Source organism: Hemibagrus wyckioides, linkage group LG05, assembly GCF_019097595.1.
Source record: "Hemibagrus wyckioides isolate EC202008001 linkage group LG05, SWU_Hwy_1.0, whole genome shotgun sequence".
NCBI classification, from domain to species: domain Eukaryota; kingdom Metazoa; phylum Chordata; class Actinopteri; order Siluriformes; family Bagridae; genus Hemibagrus; species Hemibagrus wyckioides.
In genome coordinates, this window is record NC_080714.1 from 25,202,118 (window position 1) to 25,220,901 (window position 18,784).

The following is an 18,784-nucleotide window of genomic DNA, read 5'->3' on the forward strand; positions in this document are numbered from 1 at the left end:
TTGATATTAAATTCCCAATTACACAGTTAATGACTGAGAGACGGAGTCGTAGCTGTATGCTCTATGTACCTCTTACACCACTGAGATTCATGCATGAACACAGAAAGCTTTTATCAGCGCTGATCTTTCTCTTACGAGTGGCTCGTGAGTCGCAAAGATCTCAAGCAACCGGCTATTTATTCATCCAGCTGTTAATATCACTGCTTTCCTTTAAACGATTTGAGGAAACGGTGTTAACTGCATGCTAATGATTCCGGTTAATTAAATTAGCAGTTATTTGTGCTCAAGGTTTTAGCTCAGCGGAGAGGTAGGGAAGTGGCACTACCACCTTTAACTACAGTTAATGTAAAGAATCGAATAAATCGAGTGAGAATCGAGTGGCTTGTGTACACTAATGTACAGAAGCCTGAAATTTTCTTTCGTTCATATTACCAACATTCTGTTGCCACTTTTCTCTTAGCTAGCTACTAGTTTTCAGTTCATGGGCAGGATGCAATACATTGTGGTGTCTGGTGTTGTCCCTCTTGGGGTTTTTGGCGGAAATTAACACAAAATCAAGCAAATTCTGCAATATTTGGAGGAGCTCACAAAGCTTTTCCAAAATGGATGCAGACTCGAGTCAAGACGTGTCATGTGACGTCATCACAACATATGCAACATATTCGTTTAAAAGAAGAATCCTCTGTTTTCTGCAAAAAAAATTTAGGCGCAAATTCCCTGCAAGTCGCATTACAAATTTGGAAAAAAATTCTATCATCTTTGGCGGTGGAAATATAAAAAAAATAACAAGAACTCCAGGAAATCCTGAAGGTACAGATTAATTTATTGTCCTTTCATAAATATCATTAATACAGACTAAGGAAAACCTTTCAGGCTATGAGCTGCAGTATCCTCGCCTCCATACCTGAGTCTGGTGACTTCATCTTCTCCTGACATGTTTAACCCTGAGGTGATCGCCTGTAGTAAGCAGGAGGGTTAGAAACAAGCTCTGTGCTTGCTTTATGAGTGTGTTTTCCACAAAACCTCATGAATATGAAAAAACTTGTTTTCCTTACACGCTAATTAATCTAGATAGGAACTCTTTTTCCTAAAAGCCATAAAATGGAATTTCCTCCTGTTTTTGTTGTGCCTCTGTTCAGCATTGAATGTCTTTGTCATGTCTCACTCCACAATGGTGCTTAATATGAAGCTCATATAAAAGTAGACACTCAGGGTTTTGAGAATTTTTAGGGTTTTTTTTTAAGTATTTCTGTTTTTCCCTAGCCTACTAGGGGCGATATATTCATAGAAAAGTTCCAAAAAAAACCCATAAATGGTTATTTTTTTCCACTCAAATGTTTCTATCTTCAAAGTAAATGATGATATCAAACCCATTTCTGTGCTCTGAGATGCTTAAAGTGCTTGTTCATCTAAAAAGCATCTAAAATGTGAATCTTCAACCACTAAAATCCTGTGTAAGGTTATCCAACAGAGGGGAAAAACACATGTCTGAAACACACTGAAAGCCAACAGAGTCCTGACTCGTTTAATATCAGACTCAAAGCCAGTAAAATGATTTATTTGTTTACACTGACTGAAAATGTCTGATAACACCAGTGTACTGGTAAAAAGGGATAAAAGCCCTTCTGCTACTTCGTTAACACACAAACAAGCTCTAATGTTGTGCAAATTCACTACTCACTGTAAAATACAGGCTACACAGCAGACCGATCTGGGTGGGAGGATAATTATATAGTCAGGGATGCAATAACTCAAAGCTCTAATCCAGCAATGGCAAAGTGCAAACACTATTCAATTGTTTTTTAAATGATTAAATGATTACACATTCACCGCCTCATATTCAGGAAGTGTGAGGTTGACGTCCTTTAGTCCAATCAGTTCCGATGATTAATCGGCCTACATCGAGTTTACACGTTAGAGAAAGAGTCTCGACGACATGCTTCAAATTTACTCCAGTTATACACACACACACACACACAGGCAGCCTCTTCACAAAGGTCACATTGAATCCCATCCATTCGCTGTAACTCACAGAGCCAAAACTGATAGGGCTGATTGCTCAGACGCCCATGCTGCTGTCGTCTACTCCGGGGTTTCAGCCTTTCTATTCGGTGCAGCCTACAGAAATAGCATTCCAGTGCATTTTGTCAGGATGCCTGCTGTGTTACGTGAAATCTAGCAACAACTCAAATTTAAGTAAGCCTTTTCATCAATTTCTTGGATTCTTTGGAAGTCAAATGTTGAATGTATGAACATGCATTCATATAAAATATGATTAGAACGACTTACATTTTTATCTAATTTTTACATAACTGAGCGTTAAGGGCCTTTGCTCAGGGGCCCAGAAGTGGCAGCTTTGATCAATACATCGCCCCAGATATGTAAATTCTTACGTATCTTCCAAATAAATCTGGAAGCACCAATCATAAGAATTTCATACCAGAGATCGATTACAACAGGGATCTCCAGAGCTGTCTACAGATATTAGACTCCATGAAATGACATGATGATATCCGTTACTTCATCTACACACACTTACTGGGGATAAAAATATGGAGACAAGTTAGGACCCTCTCTAATTTTGTTGGTAGACAGAGATATAGCAATAAATAAATAAATAGAGTGAGTGAGAGAAAGAGAGAGAGAGAGAGAGAGAGAGAGAGCCTCATTACAACAATTTCCTCAGTACCTTTCTATTGTCTATTGTATAAAACTAGCCTGATTATTGATGTGACTCAAGTTATAACATAACCTTCAAAGACCTAACTCATCTCTAAAGTTTCTTTAAGAAATAAAACATCTCTATCCTTCTGCATCTCTCTTAAATGTCTGACAGCCCGAAACACCTTTAAAGTCAAATCATTTCCCCAGATCATTACCTCAGCTCCGATTCACATTCATTCCCTAAACATTATTTAAATACATACAATAATATTTAGGCTATTTATTGTAAGCTTTTTTATTTCGAAACGTCCCACTCACTCATCACATTGATTTAAGGTGTGTAATTGGATCGTAAGGACCACTCTTGTTCCTTTGATAAGCTTTAAAGATAAAGTACATGCACATTTCCAGGTAAGAGATACATTAAAGTTTGACTCTATCAACAAAGAAAGGTGCATGTTAGTAGCGTTTTCTTTCTGAGAGTGTATAACTTCTGAAAATGATGTGTGTGATGTCCTCTGTAATTACAGAATATTCTCAAATTAAAATTGCCTAAAGATAAGATAAGATAAGATCTATCAACAATGAAAGATAAGATAAGATAAGATAAGATAAGATAAGATAAGATCTATCAACAATGAAAGATAAGATAAGATAAGATAAGATAACTTAAGTTAATCCCTCAGTTAATCCAGCAGCATGACATTAGAATAGAACTCATATATAAATATAAATATCACTGTATATCTTGATTAACCAGGATCATCTTGACACTAATAAACTCATCCTGCTGCAGTCTGAGCAACTGTTTCTATCGCAACGTTCCTGTAAACCAAACAATCCTCTGATGGGACCTCAAGAGCTCAAGAGGCTCCATTTTTTATTTTTATGAAGTGGGTCAGATGGATAAATCCTTGCTTAGCCTCTTTAGTAAACAAATCTGTCTATCACTCTGAAGGTGCGTTGTGTTGTTTACTTTGATTATTATCATGCCAGTTATATTTCTATATAGTATAATTAGTATTAAAACATAACAATACAACTGTGGTCCAGTGGTGGTGGTGGTGATGCTGATGCTGGTGCTGATGCTGAGAACTCAAAACTGCGCGCGACACAATCCGACTACACTGAATCTATTTATAGATCGCTTTATCGGTTATAGGATGTCCATTTAAGAAATTGCTTAGGTCGAAACTTCCAGTGTGTGTGTGTGTGTGTGTGTGTGTGTGTGATTGCGTATATGGAAATGAGCAGAGATAATAAAAGTGCCGCCCTTACCTCCAACCGACGCCGGATGGCCCCAGTGTCAGCGCGAGCGCGGTGTGCTCCTCTCTCTACAGTCCGTGCCTTCAAGCAAATGCAGGTGCACCGGATTTTATTTATTTATTTATTTACTGTTTGCTTGTTAATTTGCTTATATCGTCTCTATTTCTCCGACCTCTCAAACCTCTGTCAGCACGAGCACCACGGTGTCAGCACGAGCCCGATGTGAAATCTCCGGCTCTTCTCCGTGCGTCTTTTCCTACAGCCGTATTTGAAGCGCCCTACGCGCCTTTAAAGCTCCGCCCCCTCTCGCCATTTAGCAGCGCTCATTAACCAATCAGCTTTCTGAACTGGTTCGTTTCCTTCAATCACATTGCAGGAGGCGGGCATGGTTTTATCTCGGAGCGATGATGTAATGGTCCTGATCTCAGGTCGGGCGCTCCTGCGGCAAAAACGCACACACACATTCACACACACACACACACTCATCAGTAGGTCATCCACCAGCAATAACCCTCTCTGGAGGGATTTATTTACGATTCCTAAAAGATAATGACGTCACCACTGATGGGAAAACTAAACATTAGCATCTTTACTCAAACATGTCATGATTCAGAAGCAGGAGTTTCTGTTACACTCTCAGAAATAAAGATGGGTTGCTGGAGTGGTACCATTCAGGGGACATGTTTTTATCACTTTTTCACCTTTACGGTAGTATAGTGTATTTAATAATAATTTAAGCTACGTAACTGTACCATAAGGACCACTGATGTACCTTTCACTGACTTTTCAGGGCCACCATAACTCTGGAGTCTATCCTGGGGAATACTGGACAGGAGGCAGAAATACACCAGTTCATCACAACATACACACATTTACACCAAGACCTCAATTTATCCATATTAGTCAATTCATCTACTGATGTTTTTGGGAGTTGTGGAAGAAACTGGGAGGAAACCCACACAGACACCTGGAGAACATCAACCCAAGCTCAGGACTCAAATGTGGAATCAGATTTTTTTTTAAAGCACTGACGTACCTTAAAATCTTTACTCTCAATCTCAACTAAAGGCACCACTTGCACCTTTTCAGGCAAAAGACTAAAGACACACTAAAGAAACTACTTTTCCAGCGATGAGTTTAAGGACAGTTTGGGAACATTATTTCTGAAAGGATCAGCTTTAAACAATTGTTACAAATAGATCATTTTCTTGTGGTTCAGTCTCAAACATTTCCCTAAACTCCATGTCAGATGTTTCCATTGGCCTGTGTAGTAGACTATACAAAGGATAAGTTGCCTTTATTTGTCACGTATACATTACTGCACAGTGAAATTCCTTCTTCGCATATCCCATCCTTGGGTGTTGGGGTCAGAGCACAGGGTCAGCTATGATGCAGTGCCCTTGGAGCAGGGGAAGGTTGGGGGCCTTGCTCAAAGGCCCAATGGTGGTAGCTTGGCAGTGCTGGGGCTTGAACCCCGATCTTCTGGGCAGTAACCCAGAGCCTTAACCACTTTAGCTACCACCACCTATAGCTGTATCAGGTAATGACATTTGAGCTAATGTTACAGCACAAGAGAAAAAAATCATTAGTTAGCATTCTACATCTACTCGGTTCTTATTTTGATATTCTTTTAGTTTAAAACCTTTTTAAAGATACAGAAATAATAATAAATACCTTTCCTTGTCACTGGGCTGATACCATCAAGGGTACTATATGCGGTATCTCTGAGGTAGAAACACAAATATAGTGTAGCATTTAATAATTCAAGATACATAGCTGGACCTTAACGACCACTCTGAAAAATGACTAAATGTACACAACATTCACCTTCCCAGGTCAAAGATACAAACATAAAGGTATAAGACATGCCTCCATGTACAGTTTGGTACATTTACTTTAGAAAGTAATGAACAAATAGACACATTTTTTAAAGTGTGGCCATCCTCATTCTTATTATTTTAATAATATGATTAATAATAATAATAATAATAATAATAATAATAATAATAATAATAATAGGGGACATGGCTGGGGGCTCAATTCCAACCATATGTGTTTGGGGTTTGCATGTTCTTCCGGTGCTTCAGCGGTTTCCTCCTGGTACACCGGGTTTCCTCCCCGAGTCCAGACTCACGCATTCTAGACTGATGTCATTTCTAAATTGTCTGTAATGTGTGAAATGTGCCCTGCAATGGACTTGCCCCCCCCGTCCAGGGTGTCCCCCTCTTCCCCGCAATCTGCCCTGGGATAGGCTCCATGTTCCACATGTGCAGGATACACAGGGGATCAGAATACGGATGGATAATAATAACAACAATAATAATAATTTTAGCAAAATAATCTGCCTTTAATCATGCCACATCAAAGGTTTATAATATTATATTTTAATGAAGTCTAATGCAGGACATATCCCAAACACAGAAAGTATTGCCTTGTTACACCACAAGCTTTTCACACCACAGTGCTGCTCTCCATCCTGACTGAACAGAACGTGTTGATTCATTTACTATAATCGCAGCTCTGAAATTTATTCTAATACCTTATCGTCTCCATAGTAACAGCTAGGAGGATGTACAGTGATACTCTACTTAATCTAAAAAAGAGCGTCTGGTGAGGGATCATCATTTTTCTGTTAGAATGTAAGTTACTGGTTTCATGGACATAACAAGAAATGTAACTATCACCAGATAAAAAAACATGACACCATATTTAACAAATACAAATTTGTAGTGGTGGTATAAGAAGAATATAAGAAGTGTATAATAAGAAGAATATAAGATGAGGTATAAGAAGAAAAATGCAGCTCAGGATGTGCTCCACTTGATTTTGAGCATCATTACAACACATGTTGTTGATTCATTTTTATTTTTTGTTGTTGATTATGTTGATTATTGTTTAATTAATCTGTGCCATTAACCAAACTCTGGCCATTGTCCTGTCTGAAATTGTTTTTATTATTACTGATATTTTTATTGGTGTTATTATTATTATTATTATTATTATTATTATTATTATTATTATTATTATTATTATTATTATTATATTAGATGTGTCAGGATGCACTTTATTCACAACAGCTACTCTATATTTATTTATTTATTTATTGTCTGTTTAATTTCCCTCTGGTCAAATGTACAGCTAATTGCATTTCATTTAATTTCATTTCATAATTCTATATACAGCTAGTTCCATTTTATTTTATTTTATTTTATTTTATTTTATTTTATTTTATTTTATTTTATTTTATTTTATTATTAAATCCCCTTTCATATGCTGCATATTTATTTATTTATATATTTGTTTATTTATTGTCTGTTAAATTTTCTTCTGGTCAAATGTACAGCTAATTCCATTTATTTACTTAATTTAATTTAATTTAATTTAATTTAATTTAATTTAATTTAATTTAATTTAATTTAATTTTTATTTTATTTTATTTTATTTTATTTTATTTTATTTTATTTTATTTTATTTTATTTTATTTTATTTTATTATTAGATCTTATTGCATATGTTGCATATTTATTTATTTGTTTGTTTGTTTGTTTGTTTATTGTCTGTTTAATTTTCTTCTGGTCAAATGTACAGCTAATTCCATTTTATTTTATTTTATTTTATTTTATTTTATGTTTAATAATGTTGTGTTGTTTTTGTTTAGTTTTGATTTTTAAATCCCCCTTTTTCTATTTGATTCTATTTTTAGAGCACAGATAGTCATAAAAAGCATGTCTTACTGTATATGATTATATATGTGACTAATAAAATTTAAAGTCGAATGTTTTGAATTTTTAGATTATTACTAAGGTAAATAAAAAGGTGTATATTACATTAAGGCATATAGTACAAAGCTGGATTATCGTGTTAGTCAGGGGATTAACTCTTAAGATTAAGTTCATAACGATCTGTAGATCCTTCAGATTCTTCACTGTGTACAAAAGGAATTATGTTCTTTCCTCTAGACATTTTGGTAATTTTAGTTTCCCACATTCCACCAGGAAATGAAATAATTCAGTCATCTTTTTTTTCCAGGAACAGAGAAACAGCATTTATCACTCTAACTCCATGAAGTTCTTCAGTTTTAAACCGGAACTTCTCGGCGCTCGTCCCGGAGACCCTTGAGGGCCTGCGGAGTGGGAACATTTCCCTACTGCAAACACACCTGATCCCACTGATCCGCTAATGATCAAGCCCATAATGAGATGAATCAGATGTGAGTTACATGTGGGAGAAGGGAAGAGCTTCAAACTGTGAAGACCAGCGGGTGAGATTCTCTGCCTTTAATTATCTCAGCATATTAAGCAAAAAAGAATAAAGCAGCAATTAAAGTGTGAAGAAAAAAAAGAAGCCTACATCAGGCTTAATAACACTATTCTGTAGCAGGATATAATAATTCTGTGTAGCAGTAGTGCAGGAGGTGAGGGTCTGTGTGTGTGTGTGGTGTATAAATAAGAGTAAACACCATAAACACACTCCTAAACCTTGTGGAAATCCTTCACAGAAGAGTTGAAGCTGTTATAGCTGTAAAGAGTGGGCCAACTCCATATTACATTCATGTGCATGTAAAGGTAGACGTCCCAAAACTTTTGGCAATATAGTGTATAATAATGTTCTAATACGTTATCGTTTCAATAGTAACGGCTCATTGGGAGGGATTTGTGTTCAATTGTTTAATGTATACTTTTTGATATAGTAAAGGTATTTATTTATTTATTTATTTATTTATTTATTTATTTATTTATTTATTTATGTGAGTAGATATTTATGTAATTTACATAATTTAGGGAAGCTTTATAACAGTAAGAGGTAAAGCTAAAATGTATTGAGGAAAAAAAGAGATCTAAATGTAACCATAAAAGGATAAAAAGTATGACTCAATTGTTTTGATATAAGAGGAATGAAACACTTCAGGACATGCTGTTATTGGAAAATAATCAACTTCACGGTGGAAACAGATTGTATCTGGCTTGTACTTCGTATCAGGACTGCATCACACCACTTCATCATCATTTTTTATTCAGTCTAACAGCACGTCCCTGAGTGCCTCATTCCTTGTCTAATGTTCAGTAGTTACATTTCTGAGACAGACACAGAAGCAGCACCATATAAAACAAAACCACTGTGTTGGTTTAATCTGTTAAAAGCCCTTCCCTTCTTTTCTGCAGTGCATGCGGGGACAAAAACGTGTCTGCTTCATTCGCTATATAAAGCCCATCACTTGGATCTTAGACATCATTTTGTTTACAGAATTTAGCAGACACCCTTATCTAGAGCAACTTATATTTTGTCTGATTTTATACAACTAAGGGACTTGCTCAGGGGCCCAGCAGTGGCATCTTGGTGGCTCAGGGAATCAAACTCATAAACTTCTGCTCAACAGTCCAGCGCCTTAACCACTAAGCTACTACATTCTTTCATGAGTCCCAGATGCTGTATGTATGAGCATGCCATAAGGGAGCGCGACAAGACAATGTTGGATCCTCTGTGTCCAGAAACCCAGCCAGGATTCATCACGCTTCATAATTATGTAACAAAAAGAAGCGATGATCTTCATTAAGAACAGCAGACAGAGCGTGCAAATGTCTTCCCTCACAGAGACCTGTCTCTCACACTCCATCAAACATCTTCACACTCAGACTGAAATCCAGACAAATATAAATCCCTGTGCATATGAAGCAGATCAAGAAAACCTCTAAAACGTCTTATTTTCTTGTACAAATATTTAAAATAAAAGGACCTCCTAATTGAAGGAGCTCTAACCTGTATGTTAGTTGGTGACGTACAGTACATAAGTAAAAACATTGCAATTTTAAGCACATTTCAATCACTGTGCTTAAGTTTAACAAGTGAATCTTCTAGAAAAAAATCAATCATTTCTAAGTCATGGCACACTTTTCGCTCGACTTATCCTTGTTTATCCAAGAGATATTTTTTATATTTTTCTAATGATCATAGCTCTAAGGCTAACCGACTGTTTAGTTGCAATGAAAGTGATTCATGAAAAACTCAATAAATATAAAACATATAAGCGATGTTAATAGGAAAGACAGCATGGAAATAAAAGTCCAGAAATAAAAGCTCCAATGGCTCGAATAAATTAGATTCATTATCGGTACTTGTCCGGCTCTTGAAGTTTTGTGAAATTTTGTGGAAATAAGGAGGTCTGAAAATGATTTACTCTGGAATGCGTTCCTGATGCCAAAACAAACAAACAAACAAACAAGCAAACAAACAAACAAATAAATATATTTGAAATAAAATAAGGAATTAAATAAATAAATGAATAAACATTGCAAATAAACATTGGATTTTATTTCATTATTATTATATTATTTACATATTATATTATTAATATTATACAATATAAATAATAATAATAATAATAATAATAATAATAATAATAATAATAATAATAATAATAATAATAATAATTATTATTATTATTATTATTATTATTATTATTATTATTATTGCTGTTGTTATCATTGCTATTTTTATAGCATATTTATTTGATTTACTCTGGAATGTGTTCCTGATGCCAAAATAAATAAATAAATGAATAAATACATAAATTAATTAATTATAATTAATTAATAATTATATTATTAATATTATACAATATCAATCATTATTATTATTATTATTATTATTATTATTATTACTGCTGTTGTTATCATTGCTATTTGTATAGCATAATTATTCAAATAAATTAGTACAAAGAAATTTAAAAAAGTATGGAAAAAATAAATATAATAATATAATTATTAGATTTATATAATAAATTAGAATTATATAATTTTATATAATAATTAGATTTATTTAACATAAAATAACTTTAAAAATTCCTCGCCACCTTTATCTTTAAATCTGTACACAGAGGAAAAGCGTTGTGTCAGTGTGATATGGCTTGTTTTACTGTTGCGGTTATGGAGATGTAATGGATCAGATGTATTGATCCAGCCTAAGGGAAGAAGCACTGAGTCAGTAGAGCAGCATAGATGATGATGATGATGATGATGATGATGATGATGTGTTTATGCACTTAACTAAATCCCCAGCATCCTTTTTCAAACAGCAAATAAAAAAAAAACGTTTATTCAAGCATATCGGAATGCTCACATAGCACCGGATCCTTTCTGTAAAACACAGAATATAATCTTTACAGTATAAAATGAATCTGATGATCTGAACCCTGAGCCAGTGACGTAGTGAATACAACCCAGTTGCATGAACTCATCGTGAGAGCAGAGATGATGACCTGCTCATGAGCTCAGCTTAGACTCTTTTTGTAATCTTCACATTAAATATGAGTCAAAGGCTAACAACAAGCACATGTACGGTCATATGATATGAAAGCAGGATTAAATGTTGACATTAAACTAGCCTTAAAGTTACAGCCGAGGAGATTTAGTTCATTTGTATTTTCTGCTGGTATGAAAACCTTTTTGTGTCTTTGACTTATAAATAATTAGCAATCTCTCTCTCTCTCTCTCTCTTTCTCTCTGTCTCTCTCTCTCTCTCTCTCTCGTTGGTCTGAGAGCTCATAGTAAGATCTCAGAGCATAAAATACACATCACAGAGCAAATAACATCCCCAACCACGAAGCTGTTATAAATATAAAGACATTTTACTGTTTGAACATACAGCATGCTGCTGGATACTCCTTCTGTTTATTGCAGCGTGTCACTAAAGCTAAATAACACGCCGTAAATTTATAGACGGCACCATCACCGTATCTTGTCTGGTAGTGTGTTTGAACACGCTGTAGTAATTCAGGGGAGAAGAGATAAGCAGAGCATCTGAGAAACGAGCAGAGAAAAGAGCAGAGAAATGCTCGCTGTGGTTATGAGGCGCCGAAGAAGCCATAACTCCTAATGAGTGTCACTGCGCCATGGGCCGTCTGCTCCCGCCAGCTCATTAGGGCGTGACTTTGATAAAATAGGTCAGTGGGATTCAGCACAAGGTAAAGGACAATGCGGTGGTGGAGTGACAGAGGAAAGAGGGGGAAAAAAGAAGGAAGAAGGAAAAGAGTGGTGGAGAATGAGGCAGGATCCTGATTCATACCCAGTGCTACGCAGAGCTCCACTCTATTTTGAGGCCTAGGTTCAATTATGAATATTTCAGCATGAGTTACAGCATGCAACGAAAAAGACTGGCTCAGCACATCTCCTCTGAGATTCCTCTCTCTCTTTCTCTCTCTCTCTCTCTCTGTCTCTGAGAAGGTCAGCGACTATCCACAGCACACCTTCTGCTTCACCTCGCAGGAACCAGTCGGCCAACCTAAAGGAGATTGCCGTTAATTATCTCACCATTCGTAGGCTTTTCCATGACCTGTTCAAAAGCAAGAGTCCAATTACGGCAAGGAAGGACAGACGTGCTCGTTAGAGAAGGGTTTAAACCGACGTGCCGAGTAACTAGATTTCCATACGGACTTAAGAGAAAAAAGCGCAGCTGCTTTGACCCCGATCCTTAACATAAGGGGCGGCTCGTGTACCTTGTTAGGTTTTGACGACTTTCATTAGTTAGAGTCCTTCAAACAGACTCGGGGCTCTCATCCTCGTCTAAATTAATCCTCGTTCAGGATGTTTGATGAGAAATTGTCTAGGAAATGCTAGCAGAACACTGTGGTTGCTAACGTTGGCTTGGAGAAAAATATAGAGTGAATTTCTACATAGAAAACAAACAGTGGAATTTATCTATTTATTTAACAATGTAGAAATCTCGTCTTGTCACCTAGTGGACAAAAATGGGAACTGCAGTTAACACTAATAGAGACCAATTGGGACAGGAATCCTGCTGCCCCATGCCCCATTTCAGTGAGATAAGAGGAGAGGAAAGATAGTTAAGGAAGGTTGCCAAGATCACCATTTTTATGCCAAATTGGTCAAGTTTAAAAACGTTTTTTATACCAAATAATCTGCATTCTGAATAAACTGAATTATTTCCACAAACAAAGACAAAGTGTAAGAGCAGATTGTGTGTCTATGATGTATATAAACATTTACTGTATATTGTAAGATACAGTGCAAAAAACTGGGTTTATTGGGGATTGTGGAGTGGATAATGTCCCTACATCAGAAAATACATACAGAAATATGCGGCAGGATCTCACCCTCTCATTGCTAGGGCCTGGGGTCGATTCCTGGGCAGGGAGTTAACCCAGACACTGAAGAATGAACTCCCAGTACCAGACCCAAGCCCGGATAAAATGGGAGGGTTGTGTCAGGAGGAGAATCCGGCATAAAATCCTGTGCCAAATCGAAATATGCAGAGCCAAATAATCTGCTGTGGCAACCCTGAGCTGGGGGCAGCCAAAATAACAACAAAATATAGAAATAAGCACCAGAGCACAGGCTGAATTTTTCAACAGACAAAATTTTGGAAGAGTTTCAGGACTTTTTTGTCGATTTTTTTGGGATGTAAATCTCACTTAAACTGGCAACTTGGGTTCATGATATTAGCTCGTCTCTGTGCACCTCGTGAACATCGAAATATGCTCTGTGCTTAACGCTGTTGTCGACTCTCTAATGCCTAATTATTGGATTAATCTATAAACCTATTCACTGGACTAGTGACCAAGTTGGGGTCAGAGCGCAGGGTCACCCATGATGCTCTGGAGCAGGGGAGAGTTGAGGGCCTTGCTCAAAGGCCCAACAGTGGCAGCTTGAACCCTGATCAACAACCGAAAGCTTTAACTGCTTGAGCTACCACCACTCATAAAATTAATAATATTAAGAGATAATATTAATATTGGTGATGAAGCATAAATAAGCATAAAATCACTATCTTGGATATACCTTTATAGTCTTAAGCAAAGTCTTTTTCTTTCTACCAAATTATTAACTGGAGGCTTAATGAAGTCATTAAGTTACACAATTCATATCAGAACATATTGAATATTTGGACTCTCAGAGGCTCTGGAATTAATATCTACAACTATTGTGTTCATTTGGTTTGAACGTCATTGCCATAGCTACAAAGCTACACTGATCAGGCACAACATTATGAGCAGGGACAGGTGAAGTGAATAAGACTGATGGTCTCCTCATCATGGCACCTGTTAGTGGGTGGGATATATTAGGCAGCAAGTGAACATTTTGTCCTCAAAGTGTTAGAAGCAGGAAAAATGGGCAAGTGTAAGGATTTGAGCGAGTTTGATGAAGGGCCATATTGTGATGGCTAGACCACTGGATCAGAGCATCTCCAAAACTGCAGCTCTTGTGGGGTGTTCCCGGTCTGCAGTGGTCAGTATCTATCAAACGTGGTCCAAGGAAGGAACAGTGGTGAACCAGAGGTCACTGATGCACGTGGGGAGCGAAGGCTGGACCGTGTGATCCGATCCAACAGACCAGCTACTGTTGCTCAAATTGCAAATTTGGTTCTGATAGAAAGGTGTCAGAATACACAGTGCAGGATGGGTCAGGGCTGTTTTGACAGCAAAAGGGGGACCAACACAATATTAGGCATAATGTTATTGTGTACAATGGCACAAAGATGTGACTTCTGTAAAGCACATAGAAATGGCTACAGATGCAGGTAGAAAGAGGTACACAACACTCTGAGACCTAATATTCAAATCTGTGAAGGCTGGGATCCGGCCTTGGGCTGTGTCAGAGGCAGCATATGTTGCTGTGTCTTATATGCAGTTAAGGAGAAGCAGCTTAAGCTCTCACAGGTGGTGCCGTAAACAGAGAGCTAATAGGCAGGTAATGAGCCGTGCGCAGGATTGTCATCAGGTTAACAGCAATTAAAGCCAAACTGCATCACACCGTCCGTTCGGCTAAATTACAGCTCAGTGACCCGTGAATGCACCGATTTCTAATGTGCCACCTGCAGCCCACTGCGCTGCCTATCGCCAGCCCTCAATCACACTATCGCCACATCCCACAAGTTTCAGACTGGATACCGGCATCATAAAAATCTAATTAAGAAGTGACACAAGGATATGAGTTTAATCGGCACCTCAGAGGTCATCTCAGGCTGGAAAGCTACAATCAGGGTTATTTTAGCTGGTTGAGATTTTTGCAAAATGATTAGGGAAGGTCTGTAAAGTCAAAATCCAGCTAAAGAATCAAATATATTCCACGCAATCACACCGAGAGGAAAATACGGAATGCAACACAGAGACAGTGTCACTTTTCATTTGCATCGTATTATATTGCATTAGGTGGCTCAAGTGGTTAAGGCACTGGGTTGTTGCTCAGAAGCTTGTGGGTTCAAGCCCCAGCACTGCCAAGTTGCCACTGTTGGGTCCTTAACCCTCTCTGCTTCAGGGGTGTAGTATCATGGCTGACCCTGTGTTCTAACCCCAACCTCCAAGGATGGGATATGTGAAGAAAGAATTTCACTGTGCTTTAATGTATCGGAACAAATAAAGGCTATTTCTAACAGTTCAATATGATAACGCTGGGGAATGTTACTTTGGGGTTTTTTTTTTGTTTACAGCTCCATCCTTGAGTAAGATGGTGATTGTGTTTCAGGGTTGCACAGCTGAAGCACAGTGATGTTTTTGGTGAGCTGTTTGCCTTGTGTCTCAAAGGTTGTAGGTTCGATACCTGCTTCTGCTGAGTGTATGGAGTTTGTATATTCACCCTGTCGTTTCTCCTTCAGTCTTGTAGGCATCAGTAAATTGCCCATACTGTCTGAACAGTTGTGTGATCATGCCCTGTGATGGGGTGGCAGCCCCAGCACCTTTACCTCATTTTATACAACTGAGGGTTCCTCACAGGCCCAGCACTGGAAGCTTGGTGGATCTGGGATTTAAGCTCACAACCTTCCAATCAGTAGCCCAACACCTTAACCACTAAGCTACCACATCCCTGCTACCCTGTGTTGGATAAGCAGTACAGAGAATAAATGGATGTTTATACTTCTGTGCTGTTGAATTCATCATTCTGATTGGTCAGAAGGTGTTGATTTATTTTCTATTACAGCAGACTGTAGTTGGAGCTGTATGGCAAATAACAGGTTTATATACAGTCCTAACACGTTGTTATTATTTCAGCTCCTTTACTAGCGAACTTGTGTAACAGACACTCCACTAATATATTCATATTAAATTAAATACAGCAGAACTTTGGCATACGAATTTAATTCGTTCTGGAGGCGAGTTCTTTCCCATAAGAAATAATGTAAATGCAGATAATCCATTCCCAAAAATATGACCAATATTCCCAATACTCAGCGTATGTAAACTGTTTGGCTGCTCACAAAGAACTGACCCAAGCCAAGCATTCCATGTCAAGGCTCCTCACAGGAAGTCGTGCCACCAAGCTTGGGCTAAAAATAGAACAGAGCACCTTCGCCACCGATCTGTCAACAAAAAAACGCCCGAAAAATCAGCTAGCTTTTGAAGGCATGCCGAAGGCAATGTTGGTATCGTTTGTATTCGTAAGGAGAGAGATTCCACTGTACTAGTAAGAAATGAATAAATTAAAAACTATTAGTTATAGAGAGGATGTTCCATGGCGTGAAATGTTACTGAAGGGCAGAAAACTTTATCATCTGGAGATCAGAAAGCTTCAAACACGATGCTACGGTCATCCATGACAAGAAGCTAAGACAGCTCTTTGTGAAGGAGGAGAATAGGTTTGTTTCCGCTGTCAATCAAAGCGACACTAGCTATTTAAGGCCTATGTCAGATCATGTATCCGGAAGAGGGCAGAGTGCGCTTGTCAATTTACTTTACTTTGTAATTTCTGTGGTATAAGAGGAATAAAACATTTGAATCAACGTCATGGTTACACCTCACATGCTAATAATGACTGATTTCAATGGCTTTCTTTTTATTTAAAAATAAACTAATGCTTACAATTTCCACTAATATTCAGAGCCGTGCTACATTTTCAACCAGACTTTTTATATATAAATATATTTTCTGCACATAGCTTGCTAATAAATCTTAGATTATGTTCTCCACATACATGGCTTATATATATTTTTTTATTTCTCCGCCGGTTAAAAATGACTTGTTTGCGTGCTCCGTGTCTCCCGGGAGAACGTGTATACATATTAGAAATGCAGACGAGGACCTCATTTACAACGGAGCAGAATTAGAAAACACATAGGAGACCGAGGTGGAATATTTATCACCGGATAGAAACATGAGGATGTGATAAACAGCACACGCAATAAAGAACAGCTGTAAATCTATGCAAATGAGGAGGAGAGGAGAGGAGAGGAGCCTGTGCAAGTCTTCCAGAACTGAAACCTAATAGAGGAGCAGCATTTAATCTTACAGGGAAAGACGAAAAGTTTGGGGGGTTTGTGGTGCTGGATTTATCAGTGATGTGCTGCATAAACATCTCTCTTTCTCTCTCTCTCTATCAACCGCAACATTCGCCACAAACACGACAGACGCAGTCTTTCATCATCCGACTTCTCTCTCTCTCACTCCTTCCTCTCCCTCTCTCCTTCCTTTCTCTCTCTCTCTCTCCACATCCTCAACTCTCTCCTTCTCTCTCCCTCCATCTCCCTCTTTCTTTCTTCCTCTCTCGCTCCCTCTCTCTCCTTCCCCTTTCTCTCTTTCCTACCTCTCCCCCCCCTTCCTCTCCCTCTCTCCTCTCCTTCTCTCTCTCTCTCACACACACACGCCCTTGTCAACTTCCAGCCGTGTGGAATAACAGGCGAGTTTGCTGAAGTGTCGTGGGCTTTTGTTAATCAGAGCGCTGTATTAAAGTCTCACTGTGGCACTGGTTTAATTAAAATCTCACCGTCTCACACTCCAGAGGCAAACAGCTCCCGAGGATGGATCGCACACCAAACGGAGACTCCTTCTGGGAGGTGGTTTTGCAGTGTCTCTTCTATTCTGCTATTTTATAGGGCACAGAAGGAGAACGCCTATTTTAACTGGTTAATTTTAGATGGTGTCTGTTACGGCACCAAGCGATGACGTGCTCACATCATTAATTTAAGAGATAGTCCATTTGCTGGGGCTGGGGTTGGGATTTTATCCTTCTTACAGAATTCCTGATAGATTTTATTTCCTGAAAGATCTTACTTTAAAAAAAATAATAAATAAAAATTTCTCATAAAATCCCAATATCAGAGTTCTAAGTATCAGCCAAAACTAGTACCTTAAGTATCTTTAGTATCAAGACTCTGTTGCCATGACAACAGACTCTGTTATGATGGTTTCCATCAGGATAAGGTGTGTCTTCTGTTACAAGTCTTTATAACCCGTCTTCACGACGGAGAAGGTTCCACGCCTGACAGAAAACCGAGCCCGAAAGCATTTGCTTTTCATTTGTAAGTAGTTTATACTTAGTCACATTAAGAGTTCAACATGATTAAACTGGAAAATGATGCTTCCAGTCCTGTTTACAGCTACATTCTTGAGTAACACTGTGATCACTGGCTGGGTTAGCTCCCTGCCTCTGGTTTGCTCATATCATCAAATCTTCATGTAAGGCTCCTGCGTGACATTTTCATTTCATCGTCTGTACCGCTTATCTGCAGGTCACAGGGAGCCTCTGCCTATCTCAGGCGTCATCGGGCATCAAGGCAGGATACACCCTGGACAGAGTGCCAACCCACCAAGCACAGGGAGAACATGCAAACTCCACACACACACACAGTGAGCAGGAGCGAGACTCGAGCCTAGGACGCTGGAGGTGAACGTGCTGACCACTAAGCCACCATGCTGGCATGGCCATGTTGAATACAATAAGGCTGAAACACATTGAATTACACCTATCAGATTGTGAAAGCAAGGAATTAGTGTCTATAATGAACTCAGGAGGGCAGCACAGTGGCTTAGTGGTTAGCGCTGTTGCCTCACAGCAAGAAATTCCTGGGTCTGAATCCCAGGTTCGAACAGGCAGGGGCCTTTCTGTGTGGAGTTTGCATGTTCTCCCCAT

The 18,784-nt window shown here is 38.2% G+C and overlaps 1 protein-coding gene across 1 annotated transcript in view; it reads right to left on the reverse strand.

The window, feature by feature from the left end:
- si:ch211-180f4.1 (uncharacterized protein LOC100144405 homolog) overlaps positions 1 to 4,220 on the reverse strand; it is a 29,431-nt gene extending 25,211 nt beyond the window's left edge. Inside the window, exon 1 of the mRNA XM_058388962.1 lies at positions 3,943 to 4,220. The gene's annotated coding sequence lies outside the window, so the exon portion shown is untranslated. The remainder of the gene's footprint in view (positions 1 to 3,942) is intronic.
- Between the last annotated feature and the right edge of the window lie 14,564 nt (positions 4,221 to 18,784).